This window comes from Sus scrofa, chromosome 5 (genome assembly GCF_000003025.6).
Source record: "Sus scrofa isolate TJ Tabasco breed Duroc chromosome 5, Sscrofa11.1, whole genome shotgun sequence".
NCBI lineage: Eukaryota > Metazoa > Chordata > Mammalia > Artiodactyla > Suidae > Sus > Sus scrofa.
In genome coordinates this window covers 91,547,409-91,569,030 of record NC_010447.5, presented here as the reverse complement: position 1 = coordinate 91,569,030, position 21,622 = coordinate 91,547,409, and the positions used below count along the sequence as shown (strand labels likewise).

General features: G+C 36.9%; 1 long non-coding RNA gene across 1 annotated transcript in view; it reads right to left on the bottom strand.

Moving 5' to 3' along the window:
* The window catches only part of LOC102159901, a 139,785-nt gene continuing 125,294 nt past the window's right edge, over window positions 7,132-21,622 (bottom strand). Inside the window, exon 5 of the long non-coding RNA XR_002344335.1 lies at window positions 7,132-10,001. This is a non-coding gene — a long non-coding RNA (uncharacterized LOC102159901). The remainder of the gene's footprint in view (window positions 10,002-21,622) is intronic.

Sequence of the window (21,622 nt, the reverse complement as noted above, 5' to 3'; positions counted from 1 at the left end):
AATCTTCATCAGGACCATGTTATAACTCATACAAGAAAACTATTCCCATAAGGTCAGAGTCATTGCCTGCATCTTTGCCCATTTTCACATTGCATCTGGATCTTTATTTCTAAAAGCAAACAAATAAAAATTCTTCTTGTTGAAAGTTATCTGAGAGAATATAAGTGAAGGGATCACTGTGGCATTTTGGAAGCCCAAGTTACAATGAACATAGTTTTAAATTTGCGTTGCTTCGAAGACCAAATTTCCTGACTTCTTACTAGTAGTGCTTTCTATTGGCATTTGTTTTCCAAAGCAAGAAAGAAAATAAAGCTTGATTCATAATTTCGTTGGAATAAACAGGATAACATATTCCCTTTGTGATTTCTTTGGACGTGAAAAGGAAATGCTCTGCAAAAGATGATCTTGGAAAAATATATTAATATGCTCGCCGTTGTCAAAGCAGCAAGTTGTGTAGTACACTAAATTTATGGCAATTTTAAAAAGTCATTTTCAAAATGGAATTTATAGTATGTTTCTCTCCCAGGATGAAAAAGATGGAATCCCTATATAAGCATGTCCAATTTAGTATAATTTGGGGATCATGTTGCATATCTATTGTTAAGTATTAACATAATATTTTTGTATTCTTTCCTCCTAGTGTGAACCAAAAATGCTTGATATGAAAATATTTTCCCTTACAAGAGGAGGATTGACCCCAAAAAGACAAAAAAAAAAAAAAAAGAGGAGGATTGATCTTGTAACCACATATTTAAATGATTCTATTTCTCTGGCATGGATTTTTTAATTAAAATTCCCTGATTAGAAAGTATATATTACAAGGTCAAATAAGACTATATCATTAAAAAGTTTATTTAAGAAAACTTCCGGAGTTCCCATTGTGGCTGAGTGGTTAACGAATCCAGCTAGGAACCATGACGTTGCTGGTTTGATCCCTGGCCTCACTCAGTGGGTTAAGGATCCGGAGTTGCCATGAGCTGTGTGTAGGTCGCAGACGCAGCTCGGATCTGGCATTACTGTGGCTCTGGCATAGGCTGATGGCTACAGCTCTGATTAGACCCCTAGCCTGGGAACCTCCATATGCCGTGGATGCGGCCCTAGAAAAGACAAAAAAAAAAAAAAAAGAAGAAGAAGAAAAGAAAACTTCCTTTAAACATTCACACTAAATGACTTGCTTCCTTGTATTTTTCAGTTAAGTGCTCTTTGATAATTGTTTTTGGACCAACCAAGGAGAAAGAGAATAGTCACTAGGTTTTGAACAAAACTGCTGTCTCTGCCTTCCATCTACAAACACAAAGTTTATAAAAACATTAAGTTCTGACATGTTTAAAATAGTTTATATTCTTTGAAAGAGAAAAATGTGTGTATATAATTGGTAGGAATAAAAAAATGTACACACCATCTTTTCAAGGATTTGGAGAAGTCACATGGGTAAGGCAGTAGGTTTTGGAATACAGACCTGGTATTAGATCAACCCTTTCCCACTAACCAGCTCTGTGACTTAGAGTAAGTTACTTAAACTCTCTGAGCCTTGTTTCTCAAATTATCAAATGAAGATGATAGCACCTTAAGCTTCTCATTATAAAATAATAACATAATACACGAAAAAGTGCACACTAGAGTATTGTGCCTAATACATTGTAAGTAATTAAGAAAATATTGGCTGCTTAATATGTATTACATGAGTCAAGTCCACTTAAGAACTGATTTCAAGACCTCCCAAGGGAGGGAGAAATATGTTATTCTGCACCTCCATTTCTACTTTAATAAAAAATAGACATACTAAGAGCCATCTGGAAGAGATATTATAAAGGCCAAATATTTCTACTATAGGATCCATTCACTCAATAGAAACCAGTTTAGGTACGGTTATTCCATGCAAAGGAGATTGCATTTTGTTTGGATTTGTTTTCTTTCTGGATAAAAACTGCATTTTGTTTGGAAGCCAATAAAGGATTTCAGCAGTAAACTGGCACGATATGCTTAAAATAATTATTTGGCTGCCATATGTAGAAATTTTTGAAGGAGAGCAAGATTAGAAATAAGAAGATCACTTAGGAAGTTATCCCAATGACTGAGGCAAATATAGTGGTAGTCCCAGGAAGGGACTTGGACTCCACAGATGGAGCAGACAGAATGTATTGATAATTAGATATCAGGAAAAGGAAAGCATGAACACTCTAGGATAATTCTTGATTTTTAGCTTGATCATTGTAATAGATGGCAGTGCAATTTCATAAAATGGTGATGACAGAGAGAGAAGCAGGTTGAAGAAGAAATGAACCAAGCATTCTCAGTTGGCCATGTTAAGGCTGAGAGGCTTACTAAGTATCAAAAGGGAGATGTCCAGGAGGCAGATGAACGTACAGGTATAACATTAAGGAGAGAGGACAATTTAGTAATAAAAATATGAGTCATCTGTGGATCATTGGCATATGTTACTTAATTAGATGAGTTTAACAAGTAAGAATAGAAGCAGGAAGAGAAGTCCAAACATTCCCACATTTCTTTTTCTTTTTAGTGCACCTGTGGCATATGGAAGTCCCGGAGCTAGAGGTTGAATTGTAGCTGCAGCTGCCAGCCTACGCCACAGCCATAGCAATGCAGGAGCCACATCTGCGACCTACACCACAGTCACAGCAACACTAAATCCAAACCGTGTCTGTGACCTACACCACAGCTCATGGCAATGCCGATCCTTCACCACTGAGCAAGGCCGGGACCGAACACTCATCCTCTTGGATACTTGTTAGGTTCTTAACTGGCTGGACACAATGGGAACTCCAAAACATTCCCACATTTAAAGGCTGAATAGACAAGAACAAGCTAGCAAAGGAAAGTGAGAGGAAAACAGAATAGCATGTAGTGTCAGAGAAACCTAGAAAGGAAAATGATTCTCAAAAGAGATAATGTATGACAGTGTCAAGTGCTGCTGAAAGAGCAATATATGAGATAGCCCATGTGAAAGCATCTAGAGCACTTCCTGACACATAGTAGGTACTTAATAAATGCTATTCCTTCCGCTCCCAGTTTCCTTCCAAGAGGTAGAAAGGCACAGTGGCTACAAGGGTAGGCCTAGGAACTAATCTGCCTCAGTTCAAATCTTTCCTCTGCCATCCTATAGCTGTATAACCTAACACAAGTCATTTGACCTCTCAGTAGTTTGGTCCTATATTTTAAAGCAAGGGCAATGACAGTGCCTACTTCATAGAGACACAGCTAATACATTGCTACTATCGATCAATAAAGTTAATTACTATTTTCTTTCCTATTTACTTTTTTCCATGTTATATATTTTCAAAAATTATCCAGTAAGAAATATGAATTACTTTTTATTTCCACAATGAATACTTGGCTGAGGGACAATAATTAATTCTACTTTCATAACCAGTGAGACAATGAACAAAGCCCACCTTTTCTTCTCACACTGTGCACATATCTTCTGCCTTTAAAGAAGAATTTTTATTGATTGGGGTCCTGACTATGTGTGGGCCCAGTAAAAGGAGCAAACAGGGTTGGCAGGGCACCCAGAGACTAAAAACTGTGGGAGGTTGTTTCCACCCACAAGACCAAAAGGACAAGAGGAAGAAACAGTGTTGCCAGAGGTCATGAAGAGTTGGAATTGCAAGAGTGGTTTCCCCCTGGGGAAGAAAAATACAATTATTACCAGGGACCAGGTGCTGATATAAGGAGGGAGAAGGGGCAAAATGTACAACTTTCTCTTTTCACCTTCATATCTTAATACACGGGGACCCATGGGGTGATTCTAAGCAGAAGCCAGCTGGCAAGGGAGCCCAGGTGAGGTGGTCTTCAGAAATTGTCCCAGAAGGGGTACAGAAGCATGGGGCATAGACTAAGGCAAAGAGAGAACAACCTAGCATACTCTGCTATTCTCTAGTGTGGGTTCCCAGCCAAGTCCCAGTAAATGATACTCAAATAAAAGTGATCCACCCTGTCTCAATATCCTCCTCCCATGCTGGTAGCCAAAACCATCAGCTTCTAAGTAGCATTTCACGTCAACCAGGTTTTCACAACAGTCAAACCATATGGGTTCTCCTTAACACTTTGCTTCTAATTTTAAGAACTACGAACACACACACACACACACACACACACATGCACACATCAGTTGAAAGACTGCTTGTAAGTTATAAAAATGAAAAACTTATCTAAACTTTTCTGAAATATAAGCCAAAAATTTTGTTTGTTTCAAAGATTTGGACAGAATTCCTTGACTTGACTACATCCCACAAGAATGCCTTCATTCCTGGTTTGAACTGGAAACTTCTAAACAGTTGACACCAAGGATTTTAAAAAATAAACAGATGGGCATGTCTCCATGACTTCATTTTGTGTCGAGAATATAAATATTCAGAGAGATAAATGACAATGTCTGTATTTTTCAATGTTTGTAAATAAAAGAATCTGCCAATGTTATTTTATCCATCCATCCATTGACTGCTTGTTGATACTCGTTTATGGCTGTGGTAGGAAATTCCTTAATCATTACTCATTTGAGCTAATTTAGAGTTTTTTTTAATATAAAGGAAAGAAAATTAAAAAAAAAAAAAAAACAGGCTCAGAGGTCAAGATACCTTAAAATGTGGGATTAGTGAAATTTGTCATAATCATGACAAGATAAATGAAAAATCCTTTTCAATGAAATAACTTTTCTTTATAAAGACACCCCCCCTTTTTTTTTCATTTTACAGGCAAAAAAAAAAAAAAAAAAAAAAAAGTATTTGGCATAAAAGTACTGGATTTTAGCCAGAGGAGAGTTTGTTCAGAACTTTGTCCCTCCTTTAATCTGGGCAAGTTCAAGCTACAGTAAAATTATAGTTTTCAGTATCCCTTGTATTGCTAACAAGTTCTTGTTGAGAAGGAACCTCAGAAGATGGTGACTCAACACTTAAATTTGAGACAAGGCAGCATAAAAATCTTTGCTGTGTAAGTAATATCAGAAAAGCAGTTTGCTACCTTTCTTGGTATCACATTTGAGATGAACAGACCTTAACCCATAGATCCAAAATTCACCATCCTCCCAGTTAAAGACACCTTACAAAATAATGGAAACTATTCACTTTCACATGATAAGCTGGTATGCACTACACTGACATTTTCAAACAAGGTTAATCCTTACACAGTTCTTTTGTTTGAATGGACACTCTACTGTCCTGTAATAGATGGTAACTCTAAATTTTATTTTGCCAAACATAATCAGAAAGAAGTTCTTCATGACAAATCAATAAGTAGTTATTACAGATTCATTGTACAGTGGGTACAAAGGCATGTAGTCAAATTAACAAATGCAAATAATTTGTTAATGTGTTCCTTTTCCCTATTTCTTAGGGGGGATTTTTGGTTGTTGTTGTTCAAGAGTAGTTTGTCCAAATTATTTTTTCTGCAGTGTAATTTGATTAAAGCCTATCTTTAGGAGAAGTATTATGATTTCCAGTTGGACCTCTGCTCATGTCAAAGATGTATAATAAATAGCTCATGCCCTTTTGTACCTAACATTTTCCCTGTCAAGAGTAGAGCCGTATAGAAGATAAAAGTAATGAAGGAAAGAATGCTGTGATGACAGCCAACAGTTGCCATAAGTATTCGTAGAGTAATGGGAGCCCAAATATTCAGCGAGTGTCAAGGTTTGAGCTGATACACAGCAAGATTTTGGATTGGCATATGCACATTGTGTCATATGGAATGACTGGCCAATGGGGACTTGCTGTATAGCACAGGAAACTACCCAATATTCTGTGACAGCCTATAAGAATCTGAAAAAGAATGGAAGTGTGTATATGCATAACTGAATTGCTTTGTTGCGGAGAAGACATGATCACATTATAAATTAACTATACTTCAATAAAACTATAAAAAATGAAACAAAAAGATAAAAGCACCAATCCACTAAAAAAAAAAAAAGGAAAAGACAATATATTTTAAAGTTTCAAAAAAAGGGAGATTGAGTTAGCTGATGTATAGCCTATATAAGTAACTTTTCTTTGGAAGCAAGCCTATAGAGTATTGGTCTGGCTATTTCACATTTCTAAAATATTTTAAGAGTAACAACTCAGATTTGGAATTTTGTTGTAAACAAAATTTTTCTTTTAATACTAAGAGCTACATATCTCAAAGTGATCAAGGTACACACTTTTTAAAAAATGTCAAATGGGCTGGTTAAGACGTGCTGTGGCTATGCGAGAAGCACGTGTACTGGAAGCTTGACTGGGAAGAAGTCAGCTCTATGCTCTCTCACATGATGGAGAGATTCCCAGGCCACAGAACAAATTCACATGATTGCAGCACAAATGCCCTTTTATGTATGTATCCAATTTCCGGGTGTGGATTATTAAAGAATATCATGGCATTATCTAATGCCATGTAATATAAACTGGAATATATTTTAATGGTACAAATTCACTCTTCAACTAAATTATTGGGATTTTCCCTTATTTTTGTGGCTACTATCAGAGTATATTTATTTTGCAAAATATCCAGCTCTGGTCTTCTGGCAGAGTTATATAAATCCTCAATAACAAATTTTATCTTTGACTAAAAGTTTATTTTCCAAAATTACTTTCACTAGTGCTAACACATTCTAGAAAACAAGTTTTGTTTTGTTTTTTTCTTTTTAGGGTCACACCTGCAGCATACGGAGTTTTCCAGGATAGGGGTTCAATTTGAGCTACAGCTGCCGACCTACACCATAGCCATAGCAACTTGGGATCCAAGCTGCGACTGCGACCTACAGCTCACAGCAACACTGGATCTTTAACCCACTAAGCAAGGACAAGGATGGAACCCGCCACCTCATGTCTTCTAGTCAGATTCATTATCGCTGTGCCACAACGGGAAATCCTAGAAAATAAGTTTTTGAGTTACAGTGCCACACAATCTATAGGAAAATACATGTATTAGCTACTGTTTCTTTTTAGGTCTGCATATGTGGCATATGGAAGTTCCCAGATTGAACTGGAGTTGCAGCTACCAGCCTACACCACAGCCACAGCAATGCAGGATATGAACCATGTCTGTGACCAACACCTCAGCTCATGGCAATGCCAGATCCTTAACCCACTGAGCGGCGCCAGGAATGGAACCCACCTCCTCATGGATACTAGTCAGGTTTGTTACTGCTGAGCCAAAACAGGAACTCCTACTATGTTTTTCTTACCAGACTCTTTTAAAAGAAAACTGAGAAAAATAAAATACAAGCAATAAAAATTTTTATTATGTTTTTTCCATTTAATCTTTCAGATGAGAACATTGGATTCCAAAATGATAAAGTCATTTGCTCAAAGCCACATAGCTAGGGAGTGTCTGCTCTGAAAAAATGAATTTCATTACGCTGGGCAGCATATATATTATTCAACGTATGAATATAGTTTTGTTATTGTAAGAAAAGTGTATTAAAAATGCATGAACAGTATTGTTGGTTATGAGAATCTTTAAACTCTAAGATACTATAAGAAAACCCTGAAAGAGAGGAACAAAGGAATTGTAGATAAGGAAAGGGAAGATTCTTTAAATTGATGGGTTGGGAAGAAAAGAATATGAGCCACTAAAAGGTAGAAAAGTCATTATAAAGAGGACATTTCCTGATTTGTTTGCTTTGTTTTCTTTGTTCGTTTTGGCAGGAGAGTATGACAAAGTGAAAAGAATAATGGAGTCAGGGAAGTACTTTATGAAGGACTGGGAAAAAGTTTCAGCCAGTTAAATCCTGCACAGCAAATGTGATGAGTAGGATAAGAAAATATGACAAGATTATTGGAAGTTCCTATTTGAAGAAGATAAGGACAATCTCTAGCTAGATTCCTTTTATAAATAAATGCGGTACCATCTCACTATAATATGATTTATGATTAAAATAATTGCAAGTGACATAGAGTATCCTGAGACCCCATCAAAACATAAAAACCAATATTTGATTGATAACTTGAATGTGTGAGAGGAATCTTACTATCCTAACCTTTGTACTGAGTGGACTGTGGTGTAGGTGGAGCACTTTCAAATAAGGTGCTTCCAAGAAGGTTCGTAATGGGCTGTTACAGCACATCACCAAGCCATTTCAATGATGGCATGGTGGTGCCAAATTTCCAAGGAAGGGCTGATGGAAAGAGAAAATCTATTGAAGACCTAGCTAACATCTGGATTTAGGTGTGCCTAAATGAATCACTCTTCCATACAGAATGGCATGGGAAGTGTCAAATCTCAAACTCTGTATGCTACGCTACTGCTCTTCTGACTGCCTGCAAATGGTGCAGTTTATTCACCTGCCCGCTAATGAGAATTATAGCTATTCTTTTTTTCTTAATAGAAAGAACGTTGGTTTAATTTATATTTAAGCTCTAACAATCCCTAAGAGTTCTAAGTATTAAGAGAACATCAAGCACAGGTTGATTTAACACAAGGACCTTCTACAGGCACTTACCTGTGTTCCAGAGAAGTCCATGTAAAGACACAAATATAATTCTGTCTTTATTCAAAGAAACTCTGAAAATTAGACTTAAACATAATGTTGATGTATGGAAGGAAGGAACAACTTATTTGATGATTCATTGGCAGATGTCAGAAATTAGGAATTTGGCATAATCCAATGTCTACTCTGAGTGGGGTAGCAGATTAGAAAAAGCACTGAACCTGGCGTAAAAAGACTTGGATTCCAGCCTGAGGATGCCTTTATATCACCTGTGTTATTCTGAGCAAGTCACTAAACCCCTCATTATAATCTCCCATCTCTTAGTCTACATAATCATGTTAATAATACTTGCTTTTGCTAATTCAAATAATGAGAAGAGCTCATTTTCTGTCCTGAATGGATTCTGGAAACATGTTTTCCTCCTGCCTAATTCACTATCACAGAGTGTCTAATTCTCTCTTTTTAGTTATCTACTGCAATGTTTGTCACACAGTAGGTATTCAATCGACAGTGTGAAATGTAATCAAGCAGTGCACCCAAGAGGGAATAAATAGGGTACTCACAAAGATTTACTGAACACTCAAAAGTGAAGAATATTAGAGAAGACAAAAGTACAGTGAAAAGGGGAGGGACAGAAGGTTTAAGAAGACATAAACCTGCTAATTTGCCAAAGTTGGTTGTAAATTTGCTTATAAACCTACATAAATTATGAACAATGCTTTTAGGCACTACACACTGGATACCGCATCACATTATGTGCTGTACTCTTCTCATACTCTTTACAGTTGATGATCTATCTATACGAGAACAATCCGAGAGAACTTTCAGCAATGATGGAAATTCTGTGTACCCTGCCCTGTATAATTGCCATTTGCCACATGTAGCTTGAAATGTGGCTAGTGTAACTGAGGAACTAAATTTTACATTTTATTTAATTTTCATTAATTTAAAATTCAATTAGTCACATGTGGCTAGTGGCTACTGTATTGAGCACAAATCTAATAACTTACATGGTTAATGAATGACCATATTCCTATGTGAAGCAGAGGTTTCTAAGACAGCATAGTGACTCAATATGTACGTGAAAAAAGGAATTATGGTTAAACAGACCTCAGTTTTCAAAACTATCTGAAATCTTGTTTCCTACAACTTGTGACGTAACGCATCTCTTTGACAGATCATTGCATTCTTTCACCATAAGTAGAAAAAGAACTTGGTTGCATTCCATTGAAGACATTCTTTAGCTTTCTGGGACTCAGTTTCCTCATCTATAAAATGAAGTGGCTGGACACCATTATATCATATTTAAAGCTCTTTTTAGCTGTAGGAATTGGGAGCAACTTAGTTTAATTTGTCTCATCTAATTCCTGTCTCATCATCAGAATCTCTCCAAAATGTTTTCCTTTCCTTCTGTCCCTCTCTTTCTTGCCTTTTCACAGCTCAAAAGATTTCTCCAGTTTGAATGATTTATCCTTCTGGATTTATGTTGTCAGAAAGGTTTGTTTAGATGGAGTCCAGACATACTCCTGTGTAGCTTATGCATTCTAATTAAGAAGGATAACTTCAAATGGATCAAGGTTATCTAAAAAAAAAAAAAAAAAAAAAAAGAATTAGAACTTGATTCAAAGATCAGAAGGGAAGAAGACCGTTATAAAATAAACTTGGGATGAACAACTCCAAAGTTTAAAGCAAACTGAGATGAGAAGCCTGTTTTTCTTCTCAAAATCAGCCTAATTCTCATTTGAAGGGTTAAGAGAGTAAAGTAGCTGCAGTTGCAGAAATGCAGATTTCTGACGTGGCTGCTCGGAATTTGTTAAAGGAAAACAATTCTGAAAATTCATTCCGGTCCCTCTGGCTCCCCTGGTTCTCTGCACCCTGAGAAAGAAAAGGAGTACACAACTGCCACCTTTTGGAGAAAACAGCAATAGCAGCAGAGACCAAGAACATTAACTACTCCACTTTCAGAGGGAAAAATGAAGTGGTAAATATTATTTTAACCTTATTATGATGTCATATCTCCAAAGAGTTAATCCAACTTCAACTTAAAAATGTAAGTAAAAGCTGAATTAAAATCCGGGTTTGGTTTTCCTCATCTTTTAAATGACAGTAATAAACTATACCTGATTTTGTTTTAAAATAATCTTTGAAATAACCACAAAAGAACAAAATGCTATCTCGAATCCTGATGTCAGGACTTTCTTTTCGCCTTGATCATGGCTAGAGATCTACTGGGACTATTAATTGTTTGCACCCAGTTACTCTGCCCTTAACTGTAAGATAAGATAGTCCTTAATTTCAAGTAGTGTTCTGTTTTTAATATTTAGAATAAAACACTAGAGAAGAATATCCCTTTGTTTTGCTAGAGAAGAGGATTATTTATTTTATCAAAAACAAGGAAGAAGTGTTGCCAGGAATTTACTAAGTTTCCTGGACTTGGACAGTCAAAGGCTTTTGAAATCCTACACAGCTTGGTGTAATCATAATTACTGTTTAATATGTGCAAACACCTTTCACATGTCCTGGTCTTGAACATTCTGGGTGTGCCCTCCACTGGTACAATGACTGCTAAGCATAAGATTCTGCAACTAAACAGATGAAGATGACCTTTAAAATGCTTCAGAGATGGAGGTCAGGGGATGTCAGAATTTTGTTTTAAGCCATGTTGAGATATCTACAAATTTGACTTAGAAATAGTTCGCATTGGATTGACCTATTGAAACCATAAGTATAAAACAACCCTCTTCCTTACATGTCCTCTTTTCTCTCTGAGATGCTTCTCAAACATAAGCAATTAAAGCATAGAAGCAAATCTGATACATGACTGATTGCTTCCAGGTTTCTCTGAGTTCATTCTCCCAACATATTTTCTTAGTGCAACCACCCACACATACTAATCAAAATGTTTTCTTAACATTTACCTTAAATTGTACTCCAAAACAGATTCTACGTTATTCCCTAAATAAGGTATCACAAAGGCTGCTGTGATTTTAAAGTGAGAGATGAAAGCTGCTCTTATAAATTGCCATATTGTGAAGAACAATCATTACTGAATATATGTACTATTTTTATATCACTTCCTTCTCCACTCTACCCTGTAAGTTTTAACAAAATTATTTGCCCTGAAAATAAATGCACGAGAGAATGATTACTGAAACAGCATTTTCTGTCTTAGCCCTGCCAATATGGGATTGTTAGGAGATGGAGTTAAAAATCTTCAGCACGCCCTGCTGTGGTTGTCAATCATAGCTCTCCCTTTCCAAAAACCTCAAAAGAGCTTATAATGCCACGTACCATATGTGGAGTAATAATTAGGCTTACCAGGGTGCTTTCTGTTGGACAATCTCTTTGGCACAGATAGAGCCATAAAATCCAGCTTTTTACACAATGTTATCCAGCTTTTTTCAAGCGCTTTAAAGAATATAACTGTAATATCATTTGACAACTTTGGCATGCTCTGAGCTAACTATTGGGCACTTTTGAATCTGGAGTTTCTTATGCATTTTTTTTCTATTGAGACAAATACCAGAATTTGGGAACTGAATCAATAGTACACATCCACGATTCCTGAACTCTGAAAATTAACGTGAAAGCAGACATTTTACAGAATCACTTGGAACTGAATTGCAAAAATTATTTGGAATTTCAAGTTAAAAGTCAATACGAAGAACTTCTGGAGTTCCATTGTGGTGCAGCGGAAATGAATCCAACTAGGAACCAAGAGGTTGCCGGTTTGATCCTGGCCTCGCTCAGTGGGTTGAGGATCTGGCACTGCCGTGAACTGTGTTGTTGGTTGCAAACATGGTTCGGATCTGGCATTGCTGTGGCTGTGGTGTAGGCCGGCAGCTACAGCTCTGATTAGACCTCTAGCCTGGGAACCTCCACATGCTGCGGGTGTGGCCCTAAGAAGACAAAACAAACAAACAAAAACTTCCAAAGAGGCTTAACATTATGTATGAACCTCTGGGACCCCAGAGACTATAAAGATATAGATAGAGGTATATAGATGTAATTTTCCTAATTAGAATCCCTATATCTGCCTCTCCCTATGGATGCACAAACCTCTGTAATTTGGCCACACACTTGGTATTTGGGGTTTGCCCTCTTACATTTAATTTGCACCCCAAACAGTCATAAAGCACATGCATCTAAAATATGTGTCCTCTGCAGAGTTCCCATCACGGCTCAGTGGAAACAAATCTGACTGGCATCCATGAAGACCCAGGTTTGATCCCTGGCCTCGCTCAGTGGGTTAAAGATCCCATGTTGCTGTGGCTCTGGCGTAGGCTGGTGCCTATGGCTGCAATTTGACCCCTAGCCTGGGAACCTCATATGCTGCAAGTGTGGCCCAAAAACGATAAAAAAAAAAAGTGTCCTCTGATTTTGCCACATTGTCAGTATAAAGTAAAAGAATTATCAGAGATGACTGGAAGAAAAATAACAGAAGATTTAAATATTTAGAGAGTAAAGATCAAGATGGCTTAAACTTGGTTTTTTAAGCTCAAGAAAAGGGTGGGTCTTAAAAGTATGTGCTCTATCTCTTCAGACATAGACACACACACACAAGAACATACATCAATGTATATTTGCTTGTATAAGCAAGTCGAAGGCAGGGTTCTTCAGGACTGCAGGATTTCATGATCCCCTGAATAAAGTAAAAAAAAGCTGCTTGCAGCTATTTGATAAATTCATTTTCTCTAAACTGTAGCTTCCATCACATTTTTATTTCTTCTGATATATGTTTAATTAAAATTCATAGAGGACATGGCAATAAAACAGAAGCATTGATTGCACATTCCACCAGTATATCCAGAATGTTCCTGACTTTTTTCACCTCAGCTTACAAACTAGTCTATTTTGTAGTTAATTTCATGTACTTTAGCCTACATATATTTCAATATGTGAGCAAGCAAGCATTTAAACATCATTAAACATCATGTTTAATGTTTCTTTTTAAAATCCTGCTTTCAAAAAATGATACATAAAAAATTTTCTACATATATATGTGTGCATGTGTGTGTCTGCGGTATGTACAAAGTGTGGGTATGCGTAACTTGAGTTCCTTGTATTTTACCACATTGTATGTAGGAAGGTGGGATTTAGCCACAGTCGGGGGACCATTACCAGGAAATGCATAGCATTTTATGACCCTAGTATTATAGAAAATGTTATAAAATTAATGCATATAATTAAAAATTATTTCCTCAACAGGGAAATGATTAAAATAGAGAGGCACTTTGTCTACTCATACTTTTACAAAATGCAAAAAATAGTATTTTGCTACTTAAACTTATATAGTAGGAGAACAAACATATTAAACCAGAGTTTGGGTTTGAAACTTACCCCAGTATCTTATGTAATATCCAAGATCTTGTGATCTTGGGCAGTTACTAAGCTCCTGAAGCCCCAGTTTTCCGGTAAGAAAAACTTCATGGGCTATGGTGAAATTTTAGTGTAATTTCCTGTGCCCTTTCTACAGAGGACACTTAGTAAATATTAATTTTGCTTGGTTTTTTTTTTTTTTTTTTTTTTTTTTTGTCTTTTTGCCATTTCTTGGGCTGCTCTGGCAGCATATGGAGGTTCCCAGGCTAGGGGTTCAGTCAGAGCTGTAGCCACCGGCCTACGCCACAGCAACGTGGGATCCAAGCTGCACCTGCAACCTACACCACAGCTCACGGCAACGCCGGATCCTTAACCCACTGAGCAAGGCCAGGGATTGAATCTGCAACCTCATGGTTCTTAGTGGGATTTGTTAACCACTGCATCACAATAGGAACTCCCAAATTTTGCTTGTTTTAAAAGCCTAAATACTTTTCAGTGAAACCACCTTGATGTACAAGTGGAGTGAGTACCATTGGTATGCTAATATTGGAATGGAAATGAACAAAGTGCCCTTTAGAGGGGTTTTCCTGTTCCTTTTTGTAAACACAGTATATCCTTCCTTTCAAAACTTTGCAAAAAGGCTCTTCCTCCAGGAGATCCTTACAGATAAACTCTACCCAACTCAACTCAACACATATATCCCAGCAGAAAGTTAATTTAAACAATCTTCCAAAGAATAAGTCACTTCTGAAGTTTTGCCTAATCATACCCAATGATAGCAAGGAGTGGGCCATGAGCCTTTCCTTTCATTTATTCCCTCACCCATTCATTCATCATTCAATCAACCTTTTAATTAGCAAATACTCACTAAGGGCTGAGTGTATTGGAGTGCTGGATTTCTCAAAAATCATTGAAGAGCATGGACCATAAGTGTGCATAGTTGTCCAACTAAGTATCTCACAATCTTAAGCTGTGAGGATCCTGCATTGCCCTGAGCTGCATTGTAGGTTGCAGACATGGTTTGGTTCTGGTGTTGCTGTGGCAGTGGTATAGGCCAGCAGCTCCAGCCCTGACACAACCCCTAGCTGTTTTCTTTGTTCACTTAACACCCTTGCATATGAACTAGGTAATCAGAGGTGAAGAGGATGGCACCTTCTGCAATTGTAGGGTGACTCACCGTTTATGAAGGGCTATTGGCTTATTTGGACTTAACAACCCCCTGAGGCCATCATTCTCAAGTCAGAATGGCCCAGAAACATGTCCAGAATGAGCAAATGTGAAGCTGGCCTCGGTATTTAAGCATCAGAAATTGATTTACTCTGAAGATACTGTATCCAATTTTCTATTTCAAATTGTTTTATTTTATTCCATAAAGAAGACTCCCAACATGTTAGCGTTTCAAGCCACACAAACCTGATTTGTCTCTGCGAAACCTGTGCTGTTTTGTTTTGTTTTGACTATATTGTGAAGCTATTGCTTTTAGCAACTGTTTTTTAAAACCAGAATGTTCTCAACTATACTGCACATAATAATTATCTGGAGAAGTTTCTTTAAATGTGATTCCAAAGTTCCTACCCTACAGAGCTTCTGTTTCAGTAGTTTAGCTGGCAACTTGAAGAATACACATCTTCCTCACTTTACGATGGAGTCCAAACTGAAAATATCCTGTGTTAACAATGCTCTTAATACACCTAACCTACCAAAACATCAAAGTTTAGCCTCCCTTAACCAGAACACTTACATCAGCCTACAGCTGGGCAAATCATCTAACACAACTCCTAATTTAGAGTGTTGAATATCTCATGAAATGTATTGCATACTGTGCTGAGACTTAAAAACATAGGCTGCCTGGGCACAGAAGGGTTGTAAGTGTATTGGTCGTTCACTCTGGTGTCCATGTGGCTGACTGCCTCTGCCCACTATCACAAGACAGTCTCTTCCCACATGTACGTCTCATCCCAGGAGAGGATCCAAAATCAAAATTCAACGTACTGTTTCTAGTAAATGCATATTGCCTTTGCACAATCATAAAATTGAAAAATCATTAAATGAACCCCATTATAAGCTGAAGACCATTTGTATATATATTTGCATATGTATAATATATAATATACAAATTATGTATATATATTTATGTGTATATGATCATATATATTATATATTTGTGTGTATACAAATAATAAATAAATAAAACCTTATATATATCTGCATCCCAGCTAGGTCTGCTAGTCTTTGGATCACATGTTGAGAATCAAATATAAGCCAAGAATTTTAAAATTGAAAGAAGCCTTAGAATATTTCGCTAGGGACATTCTTCATTTTAAAATAAGCTAAGTTTTTGCTGCTCTGTTGGATGGCTTCCTATTTGGACATGATGACAGCCACGCGGTGCTAGGGAGGGTCTAGAAAGCTCAATTTCAAGCACTCTCTTCCAAAACAGCCCTTTGAGCTCACATTTGAAGGTAGTGATCCTACTCACAATGACTCTGCCACAGGCACAATCATTCAGAACAGAGATCATTAGAACACTTTGGTAACAACCTCACCATGAAACTGTAGTTCCAATTGCACATGTGGCCACAACAAAAATGTTAGAGTCATATAGCTTAGTCCTAAAATAAAACGTAAATGGTCCCCATATCTTCACTTTAGGACTCCGCTGTACAGCACTTTTAGTCCTATTGCTAAGTCATCTTATTTCTCTTTAACTCCTGTCTCTATTTTAACCTCGATTCCTTTGACAGGACCCTTAATTCCTGCCAACCACCTGGTTCTACCTTATTCAACAGTTCCCAGCCTCCTGCCTCTCCACTCCTCCATTCCATCTGCCATAAGCAGGCACTGTGAAACAGTCATTAAAATCCTCAGAGATGCCATCTGCTGCCTAATATTGTCTATGACTCATTCGACATTAAAATATTACCTTTACATTGTGTGACCTGGGACCTCTGAAAGATTAGCTCAAATAATTTAACATCATTATTATCATCATGGCCTAGTGAACTACACCATTCAGATATTATTTCATCAGTAAGAGCAATGGCTTTTTAAAAAATACAATACTCTCCTTTTTCCTTATCTCCTTCCACCATCCAACCAAATCTAGTGCTGAATTGAATAATGGAAAAATACCGATCCCTTTAAGCTTCACTAAAAACCAATAAAGAACTGAAATCTTGCCAACACTCAAAATAAATTATCTAAAGATATTAAATATAGTGGAATGGTAATACAGACTGATAAGTAATAGAAAATATATACTGCGTTGGTTGAAATATATATAAGGTTGGCTGAAAGTGATTAAAGGTAATCATTGCACTCTGCCAGGAATTAATTGAAGGAGTGAGAAGAAACTTTATTTTTCTATCCATTCTTTTACTAAGAGAACAGGATTTCTTTAGTCTTTACCATTTAGCACTATTATTTTTATAATTATTACAAATTTAGAGTATATTTGATATACTTAATCCCCAATACTAAATCATATTTATTACCCAAAAAGTTAAAATTGTTTAAATGTATTCAATTATTTAAATGATTTAAATTAAAATGTATTGTACATATACTATCATTTTATTTCTTCTAAAGGATTTATGTATATGCAATATCTTGCAAGTATTTAAGACATCATCATATATATTATTTTATAAAGTAAATCTTAACAGGATAATGCAACTGGTCCTGAAACTGAATATGTATTACATATTACTTTTATCAACACAGCAATATCTATCATTAAGTACTTAAACTTAATAGAATAAACCAGTACTACCACCTGCTGTTTGAAAAAGAAAATTCAATTTAGTGAGTTCAACTTACAGTTACAGCTCAAAGCTTGGTCTAGTTGTATATAATCATGAGGATAAAGTTTCATTATCATCATTATCTTTCAGATTTTAAGGTTTTAAAATAATGTATTTTGAGCACGTGTGCAGATCTTTAAATACATTGATATTATGGAGAATGAAAGAGAGAAGTGGAACGAAACAAGGAAAGCCAAGTCCAATAAATAACTACTGACCGCTTGAATACCATGCTGCCCTCTAAAAATAAGAGTATTTGATTTTTCTGCCACATCATCTCATCAGCTTTTACTCTTAATGATATCATAGACTACACATGTTTATTCCTCTGTATCTTTATTGCTGGTAACAGGTATGTTATCAATGTAATGTAATGGCTTTTTCAATTAGGGCAGTCCTGGATTTGAATTTCATCCCTCTACTTGTTTGAACTCACTTCAGTTATATAGCCTCTCTAAAGCCCCTGCTGCAGATTTTTAAAACTGGGATACCAACATGGATCTTGTAAGGTTTTATTCGATTTTCAAATGGTATGGAAAGGAACTTTGGATACATATTAGGCATTGCATAGATGACATCTTTGACAGTATTTTTTCTACAATTTTTATATTTTTAAAACCTATGCCTCTTTGACATTTTTTTTGTCTTTTTTTTTTTTTTTTTTTTTTCTATTTCTTTGGGCCGCTTCCAGCATATGGAGGTTCCCAGGCTAGGGGTCTAATCGAGCTGTAGCCGCTGGCCTACGCCAGAGCCACAGCAACACAGGATCCCAGCCACGTCTGCAACCTACACCACAGCTCACGGCAACACCAGATCCTTAACCCACTGAGCAAGGGCAAGGACCGAACCCGCAACCTCATGGTTCCTAGTTGGATTCGCCAACCACTGCACCACGACGGGAACTCCCTCTTTGACATTTTCAAAGAAAAGTTTATTAGCATTTCTGTTTCCAAAATGTGCTACCACGTGCCTAGGTTAAATTGACTTAAGTAATTTCATTTGCAATTTGAGTTCACAATCTGTACCTTGGCAGACTTTCTCAACAAAGGTACTGATCACGTTCAAGAAAATTAGGTGAGATTAAAGACAAAGGGCATGGTTGAGCATCCCCCAACTCAACAATGATTAGGAATGGAGATCTGTGTCAGTGAAGACACGGCATTAGGGGCACAAATGAGCTCCCCGTCAAATACAGGTCAGGAATAAACCACCTCAAGGTCTGATAAACTAGTGATTTGTTTATCCGCTCATCTGCTGATGACCACTCAGATTGGTCCTAAATTTTAAATGCTACAAATAGGGCTGATATTAACATTCACATAAAGGTTTTTGTAAGAACACATGCTTTTATTTCTCTTGAGTAAATAACTGGGAGTGAAATAGCTGAGTTTAACTGGTTAAGAAGTCGCCAAAGTGTTTTCCAAAGTGTCTGTACCATTTCACTTTCTTCACAGAAATGTATGGCATTTCTAATTCCCTAACGACCTTGCCAACACTGAGTATAGTAAGTCTTTTTTATTTTAATCATTCAAATGAGTGTATAATGTTAGCTCATTGTGGTATCAAGAATTTACACTTCCAAAATAACTAGTAGTGTTGAGAAACTTTTAACATTTTCATTTGTCATCTCCATATGTTCTTTAGAGATTTATTCAAATATTTTGCCCATTATTAGTTGTATTGTTCATTTTCATTATTATTCTGTTGTGAGTGTCCTTTATATAGTCTGAAGACATATCCTTTATCCTTTAAATTATATATATCACGTGCACATGTATGCTTTGTAAATGTTTTCTCCCAGACTGTGGCTTGTGTTTTCATTCCTTCAACAGGGTCATATGAAGAATAGATGCTTTTAATTTTAGTGAAATCCAGTTTATCAATTTATTCTTTTATGGACTATGCTTTTGTTTTGTTAATGGTGATGAGATAGGTGTAAATTAGGAGGACTTGTGCAAGTGAGGAAAGTTTCCATTCATCTAAAAAGTGAAGAAAGTTTCCATTCATCTAAAATTGTGTGTAGAGTTCCCACGGTGGCTCAGCAGGTTATAAACCCGACTAGTATCCATGAGGATGCAGGTTCAATTCCTGGCCTTACTCAGTGGGTTAAAGGGTCTGGCGTTGCAGTGAGTTCTGGTGTAGGCTGGCAACTGCAGCTCCAATTCGAATCCTCGACCAGAAACTTCCATATGCCGCAAATTCAGCCCTAAAAAGAAAAATAAAATTGTGTGAAAACTTTCTACCCTAAGTTGCCTTTAGAACCCCAATCATATCCCTTGATGTGATTACACAGCGTGAGGTCAATAAAGCTCCTAAGATTTACATCCAAGATTGAGCATTCTTGGTCTTCATTATGCTACAGGAGTGACTCCAGGGAGGCCATAACTACTGAGGGGTTCTCCATGAATGGCAGCTTGTGATACCTACAGCCAAATGTGCCAAGAGGATCCAAATACCAATGTAAGTTTGATCTTTCAAAACCTAATTCAGGCAGCAAAGCTCCTAGGCAAAATGGTTGCTTTAAAATGCTCATTGGGGAGTTCCTGTCATGGCACAGTGGAAATGAATCTGACTAGGAACCATGAGATTGCAGGTTTGATCCCTGGCCTCACTCAGTGCGTTAAGGATCCGGAGCTGCCATGAGCTGTAATAGACATGGCTCGGATCCTGCGTTGCTGTGGCTGTGGCTGTGGCTGTGGCTGTGGCCGGTGGCTATAGTTCTGATTTGACCCCTAGCCTGGGAACCTCCATATGTTGCAGGTACAGCCCTAAAAAGCAAAAACAAACAAACAAAAAAACAAGCCCAGATGCTCATTGGTTATAAAACACAGTAGGTCCCCAAGCAATATGCTCTGAAACAAAGAGGAAATTGTAATAAGAATATCGAGAGACATCAAAAGCACCTAGTGAAATACACTATTAAAATAGACAAGTTCATCAGAATTCTCTAATCAGAAATATTTTTGGATTATACCATAAGAAGGAACTATATAATAAACACAAAAATAGCATTGTCTTTTTGACAAGAGAAATCTTCAAAAAAATTTTTTTGGCTTTTGAAGATCTGGATCAAATATCCCTCAAAACCATCCTACTCCATTTATTCTAATTACATACTTAGCAGATAGAATATTGGAGGTACACTGAAAGATTTCACTGGATGATAGATATAATCATTTAAATTACTCTCCATTCATTATGGGAAAACTGGATAGCTGCATGTAAATCAATGAAACTGGAACACACCCTCACACCGTTTAAAGACTTAAATGTAAGACAAGACACCATTAAACTCCTAGAAGAGAACATAGGCAAAATATTCTCTGATATCAACCTTACAAATGTTTTTTCTCAGGTCAGTCTCCCAAAGCAACAGAAATAAAAGCAAAAATAAACCAATGGACCTCATCAAACTGACAAGATTTTACACAGCAAAGGAAATGATAAAAAAAACCCAAAAAACAAAAAGACAACTTACAGAATGGGAGAAATGGTTTCAAATGATGCAACGGACAAGGGTTTAATCTCTAAAATATACAAACAACTTATACAACTCAACAGCAAAAAAGCCAACAACCCAATGGAAAATGGGCAAAAGACCTGAAGAGACTGTTCTCCAAGGAAGATATACAGATGGCCAACAAGCACATGAAAAAATGCTCAACATCCCTGATTATTAGAGAAATGCAAATCAAAACTACCATGAGGTACCACCTCACACCAGTCACAAACCATCGTTCATAAGTCCACAAATAACAAGTGCTGGAGGGAGTGTGGAGAAAAGGGAACCTTCATGGACTGTTGGTGGGAATGTAAACTGGTCCAACCACTCTGGAGACAGTATGGAGGTTCCTCAGAAAACTATACATAGAACTACCATGTGACCCAGCAATCCCACTCTTGGGCATATATCCAGACAAAACTACTTAAAAAAGACACATGCACCCACATGTTCACTGCAGCTCTGTTCACAACAGCCAAGACATGAAAACAACCTAAATGTCCATTGACAGATGAAGGATTAAGAAGATATGGTATATATACACAATGGAATACTACTCAGCCATAAAAGAGAACAAAA